General features: G+C 47.6%; 1 protein-coding gene and 1 long non-coding RNA gene across 6 annotated transcripts in view; one reads left to right on the top strand and one right to left on the bottom strand.

Moving 5' to 3' along the window:
- Positions 1–19,913, bottom strand: part of LOC308481934 (cadherin-10) — a 148,708-nt gene that overhangs the window by 114,104 nt on the left and 14,691 nt on the right. The window lies entirely within an intron of this gene.
- LOC308481145 lies at positions 5,532–7,058 on the top strand. The gene is made up of 3 exons (XR_013988479.1): positions 5,532–5,916; positions 6,027–6,118; positions 6,813–7,058. It is a non-coding gene; the product is annotated as an uncharacterized lncRNA (long non-coding RNA).

Here is a 19,913-nt window from a genome sequence, read left to right as displayed (position 1 = left end):
GTAGCAGCAAGGGAATTCTGCTGCAAAATCACTTGCTTTACTTTGTCCACTCCCAACTTGAAAGGACTCAGAGTGATACTGTAACAACCTGTGGCTACATAGATACATTCTATTCCAGAATCAATGGAGGTCGAGGACTTGGTATTTTGCTTCTAGGTTAGGTAAAGGGTACAGGGACCCCTGACCATTAGGTCCAGTCGCGGACGACTCTGGGGTTGCGGCGCTCATCTCGCTTTACTGGCCTAAGCCGCTTCTGACGAACCAGAGCAGCGCACAGAAATGCCGTTTACCTTCCCGCCAGAGTGGTACCTATTTATCTACTTGCACTTTGACGTGCTTTTGAACTGCTAGGTGGGCAGGAGCAGGGACTGAGCAACGGGAGCTCACTCCGTCACGGGGATTCGAACCGTCGACCTTCTGATCAGCAAGTCCTAGGCTCTGTGGTTTAACCCAGAGTGCCAACCGCATCCTGCTTCTAGGTTACCCACACCCAATCTAATTCCATTGTATCTTCCCTCCCTCCCTCTAAAGAATACTTATTGAGAAACTCATTTAGTTATTGGGGCAGCGGTGGGGAGAAGGTTCACTGCATTGATTCTGCATTACCCTGCAGTGTGTCCATTTGAAAACAGATGCGGGTGGTTCTGGCAATGGGGGTGTGTATCCGCCAAAGATGTTGTGGTTGCGTGTAGACTACGATAGCAATCGCCACTTTCTTCGTTCTTCACTCGGGGCAACTGCAAAGAGGAAAAGGCATGGATAACCTAACTGAGGAGGGTTTTCAACTGTGTCTCAAATAACTACATCCACCTAAAATCAATCTAGATTGAAAGCAGCATACAGTGGTACCTTGGTTCCTGAACTCAATCCGTTCTGGAAGTCCATTCGACTTCCAAAACATTCACAAACCAAGGCATGGCTTCTGATTGGCCGATTGGCCCCAGAAACAATGCTGACAGCCAAAACAGATGTTCAGCTTCCAAAAAACATTCGCAAACTGGAACAGGTTTGCAACATTTGGGAGCCAATCAATCAATCAATCAAATTTTTACTATGATCATAGACCAGCATAAATAGGGTGGGGTACAATCATTAAAAATCTGTAAAACATTTTGGAAAGTTAAAATTCTTCAAACAGAAGGTATATATAAAAGGAAGCTAAAAGAAGCTAAAAGAAGGGTTAGGAGCATTAAACGGATGTGGAAGAGCATAAAAGGTTAGTATATAAAGGGCTATGGTTATCAATTTACAAAGCACTCTGATATGAGTGTTCATTAAATCCAGTTTGTGGCACAGGTCTTCATCTGACAAATTTTGATCGCTGCTATGCAGAACCTGGCAACATTGTATCTTGCAGCAGGGTTGGTATCTGAAAGCAGCAGGGAGGTATAGACTTGTCCTGTGCGCCCTGGGTACTTACGGAGTAAAAGTAAAAAAATGTAAAGGACTCCTGGACGGTTAAGTCCAGTCAAAGGCGACTATGGGGTTGCTGCACTCATCTCGCTTTCAGTCCAAGGGAGCAAGAGTTTGTCCACTGGCAGCTTTCTGGATCATATGGACAGCATGACTAAACCACTTCTGGTGCAACCGGTCACCGTGATGGAAACCAGAGCGCACGGAAACGTTGTTTATCTTCCTGCCACAGTGATACCTATTTATCTACTTGCATTGGCGTGCTTTCGAACTGCTAGGTTGGCAGGAGTTGGGACAGAGCAACGGGAGCTCACTCCATTGCGGGGATTCGAACCGCCGACCTTCTGATCGGCAAGCCCAAGAGGCTCAGTGGTTTAGACCACAGCACCACTTGCGTCCCTACTTATGGAGTAGTGGGGAGATGAGGCTAATATGGATGCCATTCGGTAGCCAAGCCATTCAGGAAGCAAGGTACCACTGTATTCCATCCATATTTTTTAATATTTGGATAACTAAAGGCAGATAGGTGGGTTTTTTGGGGGGGGCATGTCCTTTAATGCTAGCAGTCTAACAGACCTTCGCATTCAAGATAAGTGGGAAAGAAACACACCCTACAATCATCATGGTACTTCCACACTACCCGGAATACTAAAATAACCCAAGACGCATTGGTTCTTTCAAGAGTCTGAATATGGGAGATACACACACATACACACACACACACACACACACACACACACACACACCCTTCAGAAGCATAAAGATTACCACAAAATAGCAGTCTGAACTGTTTAAAATTTTAAAAGATGATGCTGTTAAGGTGCTACACTCAATATGCCAGCAAGTTTGGAAAACTCAGCAGTGGCCAGAGGATTGGAGAAGATCAGTCTACATCCCAATCCCAAAGAAAGGCAGTGCCAAAGAATGCTCCAACTACCGCACAATTTCACTCATTTCACATGCTAGCAAGGTTATGCTTAAAATTCTACAAGGAAGGCTCAAGCAGTATGTGGACCGAGAACTCCCAGAAGTGCAAGCTGGATTTAGAAGAGGCAGAGGAACCAGAGACCAAATTGTAAACATGCGCTGGATTATGGAGAAAGCTAGAGAGTTCCAGAAAGACATCTACTTCTGCTTCATTGACTATGCAAAAGCCTTTGACTGTGTCGACCACAGCACACTATGGCAAGTTCTTAAAGAAATGGGAGTGCCTGATCACCTCATCTGTCTCCTGAGAAATATCTACGTGGGACAAGAAGCTACAGTTAGAACTGGATATGGAACAACTGATTGGTTCAAAATTGGGAAAGGAGTACGGCAAGGCTGTATATTGTCTCCCTGCTTATTTAACTTATATGCAGAATTCATCATGCGAAAGGCTGGGCTGGATGAATCCCAAGCCAGAATTAAGATTGCTGGAAGAAATATCAACAACCTCAGATATGCAGATGACACAACCTTGATGGCAGAAAGTGAAGAGGAATTAAAGAACCTTTTAATGAGGGTGAAAGAGGAGAGCGCAAAATATGGTCTGAAGCTCAACATCAAAAAAACGAAGATCAAGGCCACTGGGCCCATCACCTCCTGGCAAATAGAAGGGGAAGAAATGGAGGCAGTGAGAGATTTTACTTTCTTGGGCTCCATGATCACTGCAGATGGTGACAGCAGTCACGAAATTAAAAGACGCCTGCTCCTTGGGAGAAAGGCGATGGCAAACCTAGACAACATCTTAAAAAGCAGAGACATCACCTTGCCAACAAAGGTCCGTATAGTAAAAGCCATGGTTTTCCCAGTAGTGATGTACGGAAGTGAGAGCTGGACCATAAAGAAGGCTGATCGCCGAAGAATTGATGCTTTTGAATTATGGTGCTGGAGGAGACTCTTGAGAGTCCCATGGACTGCAAGAAGATCAAACCTCTCCATTCTGAAGGAAATCAGCCCTGAGTGCTCACTGGAAGGACAGATCCTGAAGCTGAGGCTCCAATACTTTGGCCACCTCATGAGAAGAGAAGACTCCCTGGAAAAGACCCTGATGTTGGGAAAGATGGAGGGCACAAGGAGAAGGGGACGACAGAGAATGAGATGGTTGGATGGTGTTCTTGAAGCTACCAGCATGAGTTTGATCAAACTGCGGGAGGCAGTGGAGGACAGAAGTGCCTGGCGTGCTCTGGTCCATGGGGTCACAAAGAGTCGGACACGACTAAATGACTAAACAACAACAACAACAAACAATTCTAGCACAGACCAAGTCAAAACTTAACATGAGATGCATTGTTGCCATGTTTTGTTGGATTTGGAGGAGGCTGAATTTCCAGTAGTATCCAAACTCTATGCATCTATGCTTGCAGAATGCAAGCTTCATTTACTGGGAGTCTATAAACCAGTTTCCAGCTCTCTCACACAGAGCTATATACATATGCATATTTCTGAAGGCTTGGAAGATAAACAGGAATTAGGGTCATATTTTGTCAAGAGAACTTTGCCGGGGTGAGAAAATGTAACCTATAAACTGAAAATCCCATGTTAAATTGAAATGCCAGATGTTGTATCATATCACATTTACTAGCAAGCATCTGCATGTTAATATTGGTTTATTCCTGTTTGGCTTTCTGTATGTGTAGCCTCTGGCTAAGCAGTCAGATGTAATAAGGGAAAGCAACATCCACAAACATTGAGAGATTTCTGAAACAAATGAAGTTTCCTAGAGTTTTCCCTTCAATGGATATTCATGTGCCCTTCAAATTGAACGGGTCAGGTAGAGTCCTGGTGATTAGACTTTTGCAAACAATTTTCACAGAAAAGAGAAACTTGGTTCCTTGGTTTCAGGAACGGTGATATAGCAAGGAAACATTACATTACAGGGTTGATATGTACATCATTCTGAGAACGCTTCATTAAGCACAGCTAGATCCAAGTGGGGGGTATGCAGGAGAGTATTTTAACCTATATATTTCTACAAATATGTCCCATGCCAACAAGAAAAAAAATACTGGGAATTATAGTTGCAGAATATCTGAGTGTAGAGATGAAATGAAGGAATTCAGTCTTTTTTTATTCTTTTCAGAACTCAACATTTTCCCTACCATACGTCCTTCTGACATACTGCCCTCAGTTTGATGACCCATGCACAAGACTTTTGTAGAGATTTCAACAGACACTGAAGAATTAAACTCTATAACAAGCAACACAGATGACCTTTGAAAGAGGATGGTCTAGTCTGATTTGCCTAGAATGTATTTAACCTACATATCTGGTGAAGTAAGGGACTGAAAGTTGCTAGTTTTCTCTTCCATTTGGAAGACTGATTCACAGAGAAAAGTCACATCCCCAAAAAACTAAAGGAAAAGACACATACCTTTAATTTTTTAAAAAATTGTATACTACAGTTATTTAGTTTGTGCGTCATAATATATTAGAAGCACAAAAGTTCAGTGATTCCCACACTGAAGGTTTGTAATCTAATTTATATAACTATTTATCACTAGGTTTTTGAGAGAGCATGAGGATAGAAATTGAAATTTTAGCTCTGGGACTGGAACTCATGTTTCAGATTCATAATGGCCCACTAGCCTAATTAAGAACAGTCGACATTTTCCACCTGACGTGGAATTACATTGCAAACTTCTGTAATGAGATGAGATCAGAAGGAGCATGCACGGTTTGTAGGCTTCTCGTGAGTACCTGGTTGTCCACTGTGGCAAGGAAATGTTGGACTTCACCCAGATGCCTCTTCTTATGTTCTTATGAACATAATTATGAGTCCTGCATTATACACTGCATAGGCCTATTGCTAAAGATAAGGACCAAGCAGGCAAAACAACTGTAAAACACTCTTATCCACAATTAAGATAAAGCAATTAGGATGCCCTTATCTCCAGCTTTAACTTCTTCATACGGATATATGAGATCAATCATATTAAAATAAGTAGCACTATTGTAATATAGCCAGTTACAGATTGACCTGTGCCTCCATGGACAGCTGTGAGTCCAAAATGACTCCTTTATCATCCCATTGTCAGTGGAATCATGCACGTATTGCCCATCCCACTGGTCCCACTCTAGTGCTCTTTGCTGCCATTGTTGTGGGCATTGCCTAGGCAACTCTGACAATCCACGTGATGCAAAAAGTCAAGTGGTACAGAGGCAATGTGGGAGCCAACCACAATGGGAGGTGAACAAATCACAAAATAATGCTTGAATCAGGCCTGAGAGACTCCTATCGATTTCTATATTTTTCCTGGAGTCATCATCTTAGTCATTTCATATTTTCGGAAATTTTACAATATGACACATCTTCCATCCTATGATATGTTACAGATGACTTCTTTTTTTAAAAAAAAAGAATTAGATAGTTACATACTCCTCAAAACATGTTCCTCTCAAAAACTGTTATGCAGACCACAAGATGGCACCAAAGGATTTAAAATCATAAACCTTGAAGGAGGAAGCAAGAAAGAAACCTTGATGGGAATTTCATCAGGAAACTCTACTGTTCACCTTCAGGTGGGTCAATACATTATTAACATAACCCTGCCTGCTCTGACATGCCACTATAATGCCTAATTTAGATTCATTTAACATGCTTAATGTTTCCCTTTTGTGTGTGTGTTCAGAGAAACAGTAAGACTGTATGTATGGGAAATGGTCGACTTCAGGGAGAGGTTTCAAGGGTAGCCAAAGAATGTATCATTAGCATGACTTAAAGGTAAGTGACTTTTGAAGAAAGGATTGATTTAAATGGGAATTTAGCTAGTTTTGTTATCCTACAACAAGACGCAGAAAAAGACAAATTGCAATTTCTATAACCCAGCGATAATGTAAATTGTCTCATTTACACACATACACACTCACACATTACAGCAATATCCTCCTTCCTTGGAACTGCATCACAATCCCTACAATATTTTGGTGAATAAAGGGTTAGGTATCCATAGCAATGTTAAGCAAAAATTTTTCTAATACATTAAAAAGAAAACTGGCTTGCACATAAACAGGAGCTCCTTGTCATTGGATCTGGGCTTTGAAAAGTACAAGGCAATGGGGGGGGGGGAATTGTTTAAAAACAACTTTCTGTTGTAAACACAAGGCTTTCACATCTCGATACACCCTGTTTTATGGTATTCCTAGGCCTGCAAAAACATGAAGGGTTTCAAGCATCTGGCTGCACCACAAACATAATTTAAGGCGACAGACAAATACAATTTTGTAATTTTATCCACATGATCTTTCGTCTTCTCCTTCTCTTCTATCCAATTTAAACCGGCTCTGGCATCCTGATCTCTGTTACTCAAAGCACAGACTTCTGAATTAGTGTGAATATGTATAGGTAGCAAACCTTTAATAGGATTATTTCTACAGTACTTCAGATCATCATTCAGTTTTCAATTCTTATTTCTCAGGGCTCTGCAGAAAAGTCTCTCTGTGAGTGTAGAGGCAGGCACTCCTTAAGAGAAATATATGCATAAATCATTCTCCTTTGAGCCAGCGTATTCGTAAAAGCTGAAAAAGATTCAAGGTTGTAATCCTGCACAGAAAATTAGATGCAAAGGTACTGTCAGAAGCTTTTGCACTGGGTCTCAAATCTTATGTGTCTTCTCTTCCTTTTAAAAAAAAAAGTAAAACTTTTACTATTTACAATGTTGCTATACATGCTAAAGAACATAGTTGTGGCGAGACTCCCAGATACCCATCATCTTAATTTGCTCAGAGATCGTGTGGAGCGAGTTGTGTGTTTGTGTATGTGTATGAAATGCTAGCTGGCAAATTTGAGAGATCAAGTAGTTCAGTGATATGGTTGATTGATTTCAAATATTTACAGTGGTGCCTCGCAAGACGAAATTAATCCGTTCTGCGAGTATCTTCGTCTAGCGGTTTTTTCGTCTTGCGAAGCAACCCTATTAGCGGCTTAGCGGATTAGCGCTATTAGCGGTTTAGCGGCTATTAAAGGCTTAGCGGCTTAGCGGCTTAGCTGCTAAAAGGCTATTAAAGGCTTAGCAGCTTAGAAAAAGGGGGGGGGAGCGAAAAAAAATCTCAAGACTCGCAAGACATTTTCGTCTTGCGAAGCAAGCCCATAGGGAAATTCGTCCTGCGAAGCGCATTGAAAAACGGAAAACCCTTTCGTCTAGCGGGTTTTCCGTCTTGCGAGGCTGTGCTGGTCCCGGGGGGAAGGTTACTGTTACCGTAGTCAAAGTTCAGTCCTAAGTCACTAGCCTGGAGATAGTCCACAAAGTGCGAGGTGAGGTCCGAAACAGGGAGCCGGGCGGGGACAGGAACACTCGAAGATCAGAAGCAGGTAGCCGGGCGGGGAACAGGAACACTGGAGGAACAGGACTGGATGCTGGCCAAAACAGCTCTTCAATGACGACGTTGCTCCCGCAACCTGGGACCGGGCTGACTGCCCTTTATCTTCTCTAAGGCCAGGGGCGGTCCCGGCCCCCAGGAGCCCCGCCTCTCCTGGCCTTAAGGCGAGCACTCCTCCTGGGAGAAACCAGTTCCCTTCGCCTCTCTGCCCTAAGCCTCTGCAGTTCAGGAGAGGCCGAAGGGTTACTGGGCCCCGGGGAAGGCTCACCTGTAGACACTGAGTCCTCAAGCACCTCTGGGGCCATAATGGTTTCACCTGGTGCCTGCTCCTGAGGATCTGGCACAGGTGCAGGCTCCTCAGAATCTAGGCCTTGCCCCAGTTCAGCCGGCCCTGGAGGCGGGGACTCCTGTGCCGGCTGGGATTCCTCCGATTCACTCTCAGAATCGGAATCCCAGGCCATCACACCATCCCCCCTCCCAGGCCCCCCCCTTAATCGAGGGTCTGGACCCGGCTTGCTGGGGTACGCCGCATGGAACTCTCGGAGGCAGGCAGGCGCGTGGACGTTGGCCGCTGGTTCCCAGGAACGGTCCTCCGGCCCATACCCCTTCCAGTCAATGAGATACTGCAGCTTTCCCCTGCGGTATCGGGAGTCCAGAATGCGTTCCACCTCGTACTCAGGCTCTCCCTGAACCAAAACTGGCTGCGGTTGGGGACGGTCCGGGTGGAACTCGTCGGGTGGGGCCACCGGACTCAGAAGGGACCTGTGGAATACCGGGTGAACCTTCAGGGTTGCGGGCAACTGGAGACGGAATGCCACAGGCGAGACCTGGTTCACGATAGGGAACGGGCCGGTGAAACGGGCGTCCAGCTTCCGCGAAGGTCGAGAAGGGTGGAGGTGGCGAGTGGAGAGCCATACCAGGTCACCGACGTGGAGTTCCGGCCCCACCTGGCGGTGGCGGTCGGCCTGGACCTTGTACGCCTCCTTGGCCTGGCGCAGCTGCTCCATCAACAGCTGTTGCTGGGACTGGAGCTCCTGAAGCCACTCTGTCACCGCAGGGACCGCAGATGCCGGCAGCACATCCGGAAACAACCGTGGATGAAAACCATAACTGGCCTGGAACGGGGTCTGCTGGGTGGATGCATTCACCGCGTTGTTGTAAGCGAACTCCGCCAATGCTAGGTGGTCGACCCAGTCATCCTGCTGGTAGCTGCAGTAGCACCGGAGGTACTGTTCCAGCACCGCGTTCGCCCGTTCCGTCTGGCCATCAGTCCGTGGGTGGTAGGCAGATGAGAGACAGACCTCTGTTCCGAGGGCCTGGTGCAAAGCACGCCAAAACCGGGACGTGAACTGAACGCCACGGTCGGACACCACACGCTCAGGTAGGCCATGCAGGCGGAAGACATGCTGAAGGTACAGCTGAGCGGTTTCCTTAGCTGAGGGTACGGATGGGCAGGGGGCACAGTGCACCATCTTCGTGAAATGGTCAGAGAAAACTAGAAGGCAGGTGCAGCCACGAGACGGGGGTAGCTCCACTGCAAAGTCCAGAGAAACCGTGTGCCAAGGACGTGGTGGAACCGGCAACGGCTGAAGAAGGCCGGGGGGTCGCCCGGTAGGCCCCTTGGCCCGCCGGCAGACATCACAACCAGCGACGTAGCGAGCCACGTCAGCCTTCAGACGGGGCCACCAAAACTCACGGCTTACCAGATGGGTGGTCCGATACCGCCCAAAGTGCCCTGCTGCTGGAGCATCATGGGACATCCGGAGAACCTCAGCCCGCAGCGGCCCTGGCGGGATGTACAGGCGCCCGTGGTGCAGCAGAAGGCCCTGATGCAGGACCAGCCCCGGGTACTGAGGGCATGACCCTTCGGCCAGTTCCTGGAGTCGTTCCTGGGCCCAAGCGTCGACCCGCTGCTGTTCCCGCACCCGAGCCTGCAGTGGCTCAGCCTCCTGGGTGGCCAGGAATGCAGCCGGTGGTAGGATCGTGGTGGGTACTGCCTGCTGTACCGTGTCTGTGTTGTCTTCAGGTTTCCGGGACAGGGCATCCGCCTTCTGGTTTTGGGAGCTAGGGATGTAGCGGATCCGGAACTGGAACCGGGAAAAGAACAACGCCCACCGGATCTGCCTTTGGTTCAGCTTGCGGGTGGTCTGGAGGTACTCCAGGTTCCGGTGGTCGGTTCTCACCTCCACCGGGTGTCGTGCCCCCTCAAGATGGTGGCGCCAGACCTCAAAAGCCACCTTGATGGCCAGTAGTTCCCGCTCCCATACAGTATAGTTACGCTCCGCCGGCAGGAGCTGGCGGGAATAAAAGGCGCAGGGTAAGAGTGGCGCATCAGGTCCGTACTGCTGAGACAAGACGGCACCGAGAGCCGTACTGGAGGCGTCAGTCTCTACCACAAAGGGTCGAGAAGGATCCGGATGTTGCAAGATCGGCGCTCTCTGGAAACAGGCCTTCAACCCCTGAAACGCCTCCTCTGCCTCGCTGTCCCAGGAAAACGGCGTCTTGGGGCGCAGTAGCCGGGTCAATGGGGTAGTGCGACGAGCGTAACCCGCAATGAAGGTCCGGTAATAGTTGGCGAACCCCAGGAAACGCTGTAGGTCCTTGCGGTTCCGAGGTGCCGCCCATTCCCGAACCGCTGCCACCTTCCCAGGATCCATCTGCACCCCATCTGGAGAGAGTCGGTGACCCAGAAAATCCACTGTCTGCTGATGGAACTCGCACTTGCTGAGCTTCGCATACAGGCGGTGCTCCCGCAAGCACTGCAGCACGGTCCGGACATGACCCTCGTGGCGAGCCGGGTCACGGGAGAAAATCAAAATGTCATCCAGGTACACCACCACGTACTTGTCCAGCAAGTCCTGGAACACGTGGTTGATGTACCGTTGGAACACAGCGGGCGCGTTGCACAATCCGAAGGGCATAACCAGGTATTCGAACTGCCCGTACCGGGTCCCAAATGCTGTCTTCCACTCATCCCCGGCTCGGATCCTAATTAAATTGTAGGCCCCCCGGAGGTCAAGCTTGGTGAACATCTGCGCCCCTTGCACCCGCTCCAGCAACTCCGAAATAAGGGGCAAGGGGTACCGGTCCGGGATGGTAATTTTGTTCAGGGCCCGGTAATCATGGCAAAGGCGAAGCTCCCCACATTTCTTCTTAACGAAGAGTACTGGCGCAGCGGTGGGTGAGGTAGAAGGCCTAATGAACCCACGCTCCAGGTTCTTGCGCAGGAAGTCCTGCAAAGCTTCGCGCTCTGGCTCTGTTAGAGAGTATAAGCGACTCACCGGCAGGGGCGCTCCGGGCTGGAGGTCTATGCCGCAGTCAAAAGACCGATGCGGCGGCAGCTGGTCTGCCCCCCGTTCCTCGAACACGTCTTGGTAGTCCCGGTACACGGCTGGGAGCGTGGGTGCTGCCTCCTCAGTGGGTGCGGCCGCTAGCATCTCGGACCGAGCATGGGGGCATGGGTCTGGGAAGTGCACAGTCCGATTAACCCAGTCAATCTGAACATTGTGAGCCTCCAACCAGTCCATTCCAAGCACCAGGGGGAACCGGGGCATGGAGGCAATGTCCAAAGTTCGCACCTCCCGGTGCTGCTGGAGACACAGGACCAAGGGCTGGGTCTCCCGAGTGACGGCACCCGAACGCAGGAGCCGTCCGTCGATTGCCTCCACCTGTACCGGTTCTGGCTTGTTCTGAAGTGGCACCTGATGATGAGCGGCAAAGGCAGCGTCCATATAGGAGCGGGTTGCCCCCGAATCTACCAGAGCGTGGGTAAGAATCCAGGGCCCACCTGGAGGGTAGAGACGCACTGGAACCATGAGATGTCGCAACTCCACTGGTGAGGGCCCCTCTTGCATGGTTTGGGACCCCACGTTGCTAGGGCCTTCGGCTACAGAGGTTGGTGGTTTTCCTGCGACTGGCATTTTCCTGGGACAGGAACGGGCGTAATGTCCACTCCCACCGCAGTAAAGACACAGGTTTCCCTCCCGACGCCGCATCTTCTCCGAGGGGGAGAGGCGAGGTCGCACAGCCCCGAGCTGCGTTGGCTCGACTGGCAACTCGGCTGTGGGCGTGGACCTGTTGGGAAGGATGGGCGCTAGGAGCCGGGGGTGCTGGCGGTCCCGGGCCTGGCGACGGTCCTCCAACCGATCGTCTATCTGCAGGCTCCGCTGAATGAGGGCGTCCAGCGTGGTGGGACGCTCCATCATGGCCAACTGGTCCAGTATCTCGTCCGACAGTCCCTCCAGATACTGGTCCCGTAGTGCAGAGTCATTCCAAGACAAGTCTTGTGCCAACAGCCGAAATTCTGTGGCGTAGGCGGCGGCTGTGGACTTGTCCTGTCTCAACTGACGAATCGCCCGATTGGCTTGGCTCTCCTTCAGAGGGTTGCCAAACACAGTCTCTAAGTGGTTACAAAATCCCACATAGTCCGTTAACAAAGGAGAGTCTTGCCGGAGCAGTGGCAAAGCCCACTTGGCTGCCTGGTCCTTTAACAAACTGATCAGAAAGTGCACCTTGGTGCGGTCGTCAGGGAAGTTCCGGGCTCGCCCCTGAATATATAACTTGGCCTGGGCGAAGAACATGGGGAAACTGGCCAGGGTCCCATCAAATTTCTCTGGCAAAGCCACTGGGTACTTGCCTGGAGCTGGGGCGTCGGCCCCATGATCTGTAAAGGTTTCCAACCGTTGCTGAAGCGCCGCAACCACATCGCTTAACTGCTGAACGGTGTGGGTCAAGGCCTGGTTCTCCTGGGCCAATGCCACCAGCGCAGCTGCCTGGTCAACCATGGCCTCTGGCTGTTCCTGAACGCACCCCAACGAAGGGGGAGTGCGGGTGTGGCGGGAGCAAACTGTGCTGGTCCCGGGGGGAAGGTTACTGTTACCGTAGTCAAAGTTCAGTCCTAAGTCACTAGCCTGGAGATAGTCCACAAAGTGCGAGGTGAGGTCCGAAACAGGGAGCCGGGCGGGGACAGGAACACTCGAAGATCAGAAGCAGGTAGCCGGGCGGGGAACAGGAACACTGGAGGAACAGGACTGGATGCTGGCCAAAACAGCTCTTCAATGACGACGTTGCTCCCGCAACCTGGGACCGGGCTGACTGCCCTTTATCTTCTCTAAGGCCAGGGGCGGTCCCGGCCCCCAGGAGCCCCGCCTCTCCTGGCCTTAAGGCGAGCACTCCTCCTGGGAGAAACCAGTTCCCTTCGCCTCTCTGCCCTAAGCCTCTGCAGTTCAGGAGAGGCCGAAGGGTTACTGGGCCCCGGGGAAGGCTCACCTGTAGACACTGAGTCCTCAAGCACCTCTGGGGCCATAATGGTTTCACCTGGTGCCTGCTCCTGAGGATCTGGCACAGGTGCAGGCTCCTCAGAATCTAGGCCTTGCCCCAGTTCAGCCGGCCCTGGAGGCGGGGACTCCTGTGCCGGCTGGGATTCCTCCGATTCACTCTCAGAATCGGAATCCCAGGCCATCACAGAGGCATTCGTCTTGCGGGGCACCACTGTATTTGCTGCCCTTCATTATAAAATTCCTGGTCAGTGTACAAGGTACATTAGCAAAACAAGGAACTAAAATTATAGTGACAATCCACAGAAGAAAGCATATCAACACAGTCGTACCTTGGAAGTTGAATGGAATCCGTTCCTGAAGTCCGTTCGACTTCCAAAGTGTTCAAAAACCAAAGCGTGACTTCTGTTTGGCTGCAGGAAGCTCCATTGAATGTTTGGTTTCCAAAAGAACGTTTGAAAACTGGAACAGTCACTTCCGGGTTTCGATTGTTCGGGAGCCAAAACATTCGAGAACTAAGCTGTTCGAAAACCAACGTACAACTGTATAAAAATCTCGTAAAACTGGACATTTAAATCAGCAGGTGTTTTGTTGACTATACAGTGGTACAGTGGTTAAGAACTTAATTCATTCTGGAGGTCCGTTCTTAACCTGAAACTGTTCTTAACCTGAGGTACCATTTTAGCTAATGGGGCCTCCCGCCGCTGCTGCGCAGCCATCGCACGATTTCTGTTCTCATCCTGAAGTAAAGTTCTTAACCCGAGGTACTATTTCTGGGTTAGCGGAGTCTGTAACCTGAAGCTTCTGTAACCTGAGGTACCTGAGGGAAGCATCTTCATCAACAAGCCCTGAAATACAACTATGATTGAAGCCTGTCATCCTTCAGGGGTGAGGTGATGCCACCGCAAATAATACCCCCCCATTGCCACAAGATATACATGTGCAGATGATTGAAGAACAAGGAAGTCCTGATCTCTTGTTGTCTGTCTTGAGAGACAATGGAATATGCCTCCCAGGGTGAAGTCAAACAGCACTGAAGTAACCTCCCCAAGGTATACCTGAAGGGACAGGTTTGTAAGGGGCAACGCATTCTCTTGGATAGCTAGGTCGCAAGTCGCTCTGGACTTCATATGTCAGCAACAACACTGTGAACCTGGCCAAGTTGGAGTTCAAGTTGTGACTTCTCTTTATGCCAGCATCCCAATTTCAAGAACATTTGTGCTGGCACAGAGTGGCCAATTATGCCTCATGTATGCAAGAAGAGGTCACAGGTGCACATAAAATTCCCATACACTATATATAGCTACACATTTTTAAAGTACCTACTATAATTTGAAAAGAAATAGAATCCATCACACATGGTGATGATTGAATGACCTGTGACCACTCTGTCTACTCATCCATCCTTTCATTCATTCAGCCTTTACTGGCATAATTTAGACAATAAAATCATAAAAGAGAGAGAGAAAAGAGGGGAAAAAACCCAACCAACCATAAAACGTTGGTAATCCAGATATTTTAAACACAGAAAACATGTTAAAGATTCAGTAGCCACCATTAAGCAAAATTAAGTTGTTTAAAAATTGACTTTAAAAATCTCGGCTAAATATCCTGAAACAATCTCAATAGTTCTGGGTATATCATCCCTCAACAGATATTGGATTACAAATCCTTTGCAAGTAGATACTTTAAGCTTCAAAGGGGCCGTGAGTAGGTCTCTCCGAAGAATGTTGAAGAAAGGGCAGTCCAAAATTATATGGTATATTGTATCTGGTGTATTCATACCACAAGAACAAAGTCTATTCTGGAAGGGGATGTCTGACAACCTTCCAGACAGTTCAAATGAGAGGGATGCATTTAAGAAGGCTGACATAAAAACTCTACTCTCTGTGGGCAACTTCAAGGTCCTGTTCTTGGTTCTTTGCTTCAAAACAGATTTGGATTGGACAGTCCTTCAAACAGAGAGGATACTTTGAAATAGAGGACTGCCTCTGTCACGTGGTACTTGTAGCCACTCTGCATTGGCATGTAAGTGGCTGAGGTTGCCCCATGTTACCCTGGCAGCGAAAGAATTGGCAGTGCTGCAGCAGCTCCCATGCCATCAGAAAAGCATGGGGTGGGGATGCCTTGGGGATGCACCTGGAAGCATAAAGTAGGCATGTGACAAGTAAAGGTAAAGGGACCTATGACCATTAGGCCCAGTCGTGACCAACTCTGGGGTTACGGCGCTCATCTCGCTTTATTGGCCGAGGGAGCTGGCAAACAGCTTCTGGGTCATATGGCGAGCATGACAAAGCCACTTCTGGCAAACCAGAGCAGCACACGGAAATGCCGTTTACCTTCCCACGGGTGCGGTGCCTATTTATCTACTTGCACTTTGATGTGCTTTCGAACTGCTAGGTTGGCAGGAGCAGGGACCGAGCAATGGGAGCTCACCCCGTTGCGGGGATTTGAACCGCCGACCTTCTGATCGGCAAGCCCTAGGCTCAACCCACAGCGCCACCTGCGTCCCATGCGACAAGTAGATGCTTGCAAATACATGCTTATGCTACACAGGAGTTGTGCCAAGTAAGTACACCCTCTGCGGCAATCCTAAGAATCTGCAAGGATGCATTTAAATTTCACACAGTTTGAAATGTTTGGGTATGGCACACTGGCTCCTAAAATACACTGTCACCCTGTTGGTAGCTTATTGCATAAATCTACCTAAATACCCATAGTCAGGATCACCCTTGCATCTTCCCCCACCTAGTTCCCATGCCATAATATTCTGTTCAGTCTATTTTAAGCAGTAAGCTCATCTAAGGCCAGTTAAGGCAAAGAAGAACATATCAAAACTGTGCATAATCTAAATCTATGTCTATATAAGTATTAATGCTCTCAGGTTGTTAGTTTTTTTTTTTTTTTTAAAGAATTAACTCTACCTGCAGTAGATATTCATAGTCAGAGCTAATCTCCAGAAAAGTAGATCTGGCCTATGACTTACGGAAAATAAAATGAATCTACTTCATTCCCTATGTATCCATTAGTCTCTCTCTCTCTCTCTCTCTTCCCCCGCCAACGTCCTTTAAAATTTTTGCTTGCATTTTGTCAGCAACTGAAGATTAGCATTAATGGACAGCTATGTAGCACATTCTCCATCAGAGGAGGAAATCCCCCCCCCCCCAAAAAAAATGTCAAAGTGCATAAGACTTTAAAACTGCAAGAGGTGTATATTTAACCAGAACTTGTTTCAGAGAGCAAGGACTATTTTAGCTATGATGTCTCTCTCCTACACAGGGCTAGGATTCTCCACATGACTGCTGCAATGCCCTGTGTCACCAGCAGGTGTGTAATTTCAAGTTTCTGTAGGGGAGGCAAGATTCGAAACAAGGTTCAAAGCCCTGTTCTAGTATATATTCAGTATTAAATTGCAACAGGCCTATGTTGCCTTTCAAAACTCCCCTCAGATAGCCAGTTATTTTAACCACCACTTTGTATTGCTTTTAAACGTTTTTGTGTTGTTGTACACTGCCCCGGTGATTTGAAGATATGCCAGTATATAAATACTTTACTAACTGAATAAAAAAACAAGTTTTAAAGTCTGCATGCTAATATTGATTCAGGTTTTCTCAGAGTTGTACTTCTATCGTCTTCTTTGGCAATCCCTCGTAGCCAAGTAAGATTGTCTTCCATAAACACGCTTTTAACAATGAGTCCATAAGTGACTGTGGAAGTCAATTCTGGATCCACACATCCTTCCACAGTGGGGACATTGGTTTCCGGGCAGGAGCTGATCACACTGTGCATTTGCCAAGCGTGCCTTCCTCCTAGCACGTTTCTCCCTTGCATCCTGTGTTCGAGTGTCTTCAAAGCCCATGACATCTTTGGTAAAGGCTGTTCTCCAAATGGAGTGCTATGCAACAACTGATACACATGAGAGAAGTACTGGCAGATTCAGGATAACCCCAAAATAAACACAATTGCCCACCCACCCCCAACAACAAAAGAAAAGTGTGTAGGGTAAAAAGCTTTAAAAAGCCAGTCCCATAATATCTCAAGGGCATAGAATAGGAAAAAAATTGCAACCAGGTAGGAGGTGGGAACAGAATGTAATGCCTGGAATATGAGAGAAGAAGATTTAATAGGCCTGTTTCACACATCATCAAAAGCTAAACCATGCAAATACATGAAATTGTGGTCTCCAGGTGAGGAGATCACAGCCTTTTTGCTGAGATCCAAGGTATGGATCAGCATGTTATCCTAACTGAAGCTCATAATTTCCTGGACACCCCACCAGTTGTAAATTATAGGACAAACTTGGGTAACAGCACATGGTTAGTCTGTCTAAAGGTAAGCCACAAGCTGATGTCTGAACAAAATACTAAGCCACATCATGTCTTAGTGTGGCACAGTGGACAACAAGCAGGAAGGATCAAACTGAGTATGATGACTTCTGTATGCTTGCGCATTCACAAAATGCCATGGTCTGGCTTAGTGTGATATAAAAACCCAAGAAATGTTGGAATAACCCCGCTTCCTGAAATGCCTGACTAGTCCTGCTTCTGGCCTCTGGGCTAGGTCATTTGAATTAGCCTTCCTGGAAAAATTGCCAATCTTGGGCTCAGAGGTAGGGTTGCCATATGTCTTCTTTTCCCAGGACATTCCCTCTTTTTCATGTGGATGTAAAATGAGAGCAGTCATAGCAATCCATAGTTAAAAGGAGAAGTTGGCAAATGTGTCTTCTTTTTTTGCTCTTCAAAATATGCCAATCCTAACTGGGGGGTGGGGTAGACCTGACTGGGTCCACCACAGACTTCATTCAGGTCTGCTCCCATGGGGATAAAAGCAGGCCTGCATATCATGGGGCACTGCAGTCATTCCTGGATTTCTTACCTACCCTCTATGTTGCTGTGCTTGTAACTACACATTGCTATGGAGTTAATTGGCCACTGTATTCAGGGCCAGGGAGCAGTTGGCCAGTCTGGGGTTTTGTTTTTGTTTTTTGCCTTCCTCATAGCAATTGTTACAGCTCTGGGAGGTAAGACGTTGGGTGAAAACAAGTTGTTGGAGGGGAGGGTGTAAGTCTCTGCCTGCCGCCCCCCCCCCCAAGGGAATAGGGGTTTCCCATTAAAGGGATCCTGGAGGAGATGTTTCTGTCCAGACACGCAGGCTAGAGCCATAGCACTTTTTGAGTTGGTTGTCTTTGTGAGGTGGCACCCATTTTATGCATGTCATAGGGCCTTCTCAACATTTGTCTGACCCCTGGGTCAATCATCCAGCAGTTGGGCATGATTTGGATTTGATATCCCACTTTATCACTACCCGAAGAAGTCTCAAAGCAGCTTACATTCTCCTTTTCCCTTCCTCCCCCACAGCAAACACTCTGTGAGGTGAGTGGGGCTGAGAGACTTCAGAGAAGTGTGACTAGCCCAAGGTCACCCAGCAGCTGCATGTAGAGGAGCGGAGAGGCAAACCCGTTTCACCACATTATGAGTCCACCACTCTTAACCACTACACCACACTGGCCGGTTGTTTCCCAGTGCCTTTGCCAAACCTCTTACGGTTGTGATCAATAAAGCCGTGGCCTAAATTGAACCATACAATGTCATCTTGAGTGGTCTTTTGGTCAGAGGCGACCTGCGGGGTGGTAGGCACGTGGTACCTGGACGTTGAAATTCACCAAAGGACTGAAATAACTAATGACAATCCTGAGATCTTTTATCTGATGGGCCAGTTCACATGCTTATACAACTTGGTACAGTGGTACCTTGGTTCTTGAACTTAATCCATTCTGGGTGTCCGTTCGACTCCCAAAAGTGTTCAAAAACCAAGGCGTGGCTTCTGATTGGCTGCAGGAGTTTCCTGCAGTCAAGTGGAAGCTGTGTCGGATGTTCGGCTTCTGAAAAATGTCCTCAAACTGGAATACTTACTTCCAGATTTGCAACGTTCAGGAGCCAAAATGTGCAAGTACCAAGGTGTTCGAGAACCAAGGTATGACTGTATTACTCTTACTCTGGTGACAAAGAGGATGAGTCCCTTCCCACCTTGGACAAGCAAGCAGTTCACTTGGAAGCTAGTGCATGAAGAGGTCCAACTGGCAACAGTTTGCAGACAGATGGAACTTATTATTACTACTACACCTGGAGAAAAAATGTTGAGAGACAACAGATGTTTTACTCTGTCTTTTTCTCCCTTCCTTTTTCTCTGCATCTGTTAAGAAGAAATGTGATTCTTTTTTAACCTTTCAAAATGGCATGTTACATGTTTTTACATATTTGAAAATATTTTGCAAAACAAAATTAGGCACACACACAATATGTTATGTATTGTTGTGGAGCAAGGAACATTGGCTCTATCCTGTGCTATGGAAAGAGAATTACAGGGCCAATCAAACACATGAACCAACACGAATTGTAAGGTTATAAGAAGATAGGTGGATTATTATGACTCCTAAGAAAATCCTGGTTTGCAAAAGTGCCATTTGAGCCCATTGCACATCCACAGAAGGAAAATGCTCTTTTATACATGCAAGTAGATTGGCAGATATAGATATACAGTCCCAGTTCCCTAAAGTTCACTTTGCTTGCAGAAAAAAATTCCTTCGAAACCAAGGTATATTGCTGATAAATTTAATAACCTGGCATACTGCAGAATTATAAGACTAGAGGAAAAAATGTAGTAATTTTTCATCTGATATTTTCACTTCCATTCCTTTCATAAGAACACACCATCTAAAAATAATGCAGTTAACAATAGCAAGTTGCAGTGTGCATTTTATGTTGCTTCTCTCAGTGAATTAAGCATTCTAATTAAACTTCATCCACCCTTCTGGAATCCAGTTTGCGGGCCATTCCACAAATGCATGCTGTGACCCAGTTCATGCATAAAATGACTGCATGCAAGCTAGCATTAGGATAGCTAAGCAAAAGGAAGAGCCTGCAT

This window comes from Podarcis pityusensis (assembly GCF_964106645.2).
Source record: "Podarcis pityusensis genome assembly, chromosome: 7".
In the NCBI taxonomy this organism is placed as follows: Eukaryota; Metazoa; Chordata; class Lepidosauria; order Squamata; family Lacertidae; genus Podarcis; species Podarcis pityusensis.
The sequence above is the reverse complement of the archived record's forward strand: the minus strand, read 5'-3'. Positions and strand labels throughout refer to the sequence as shown.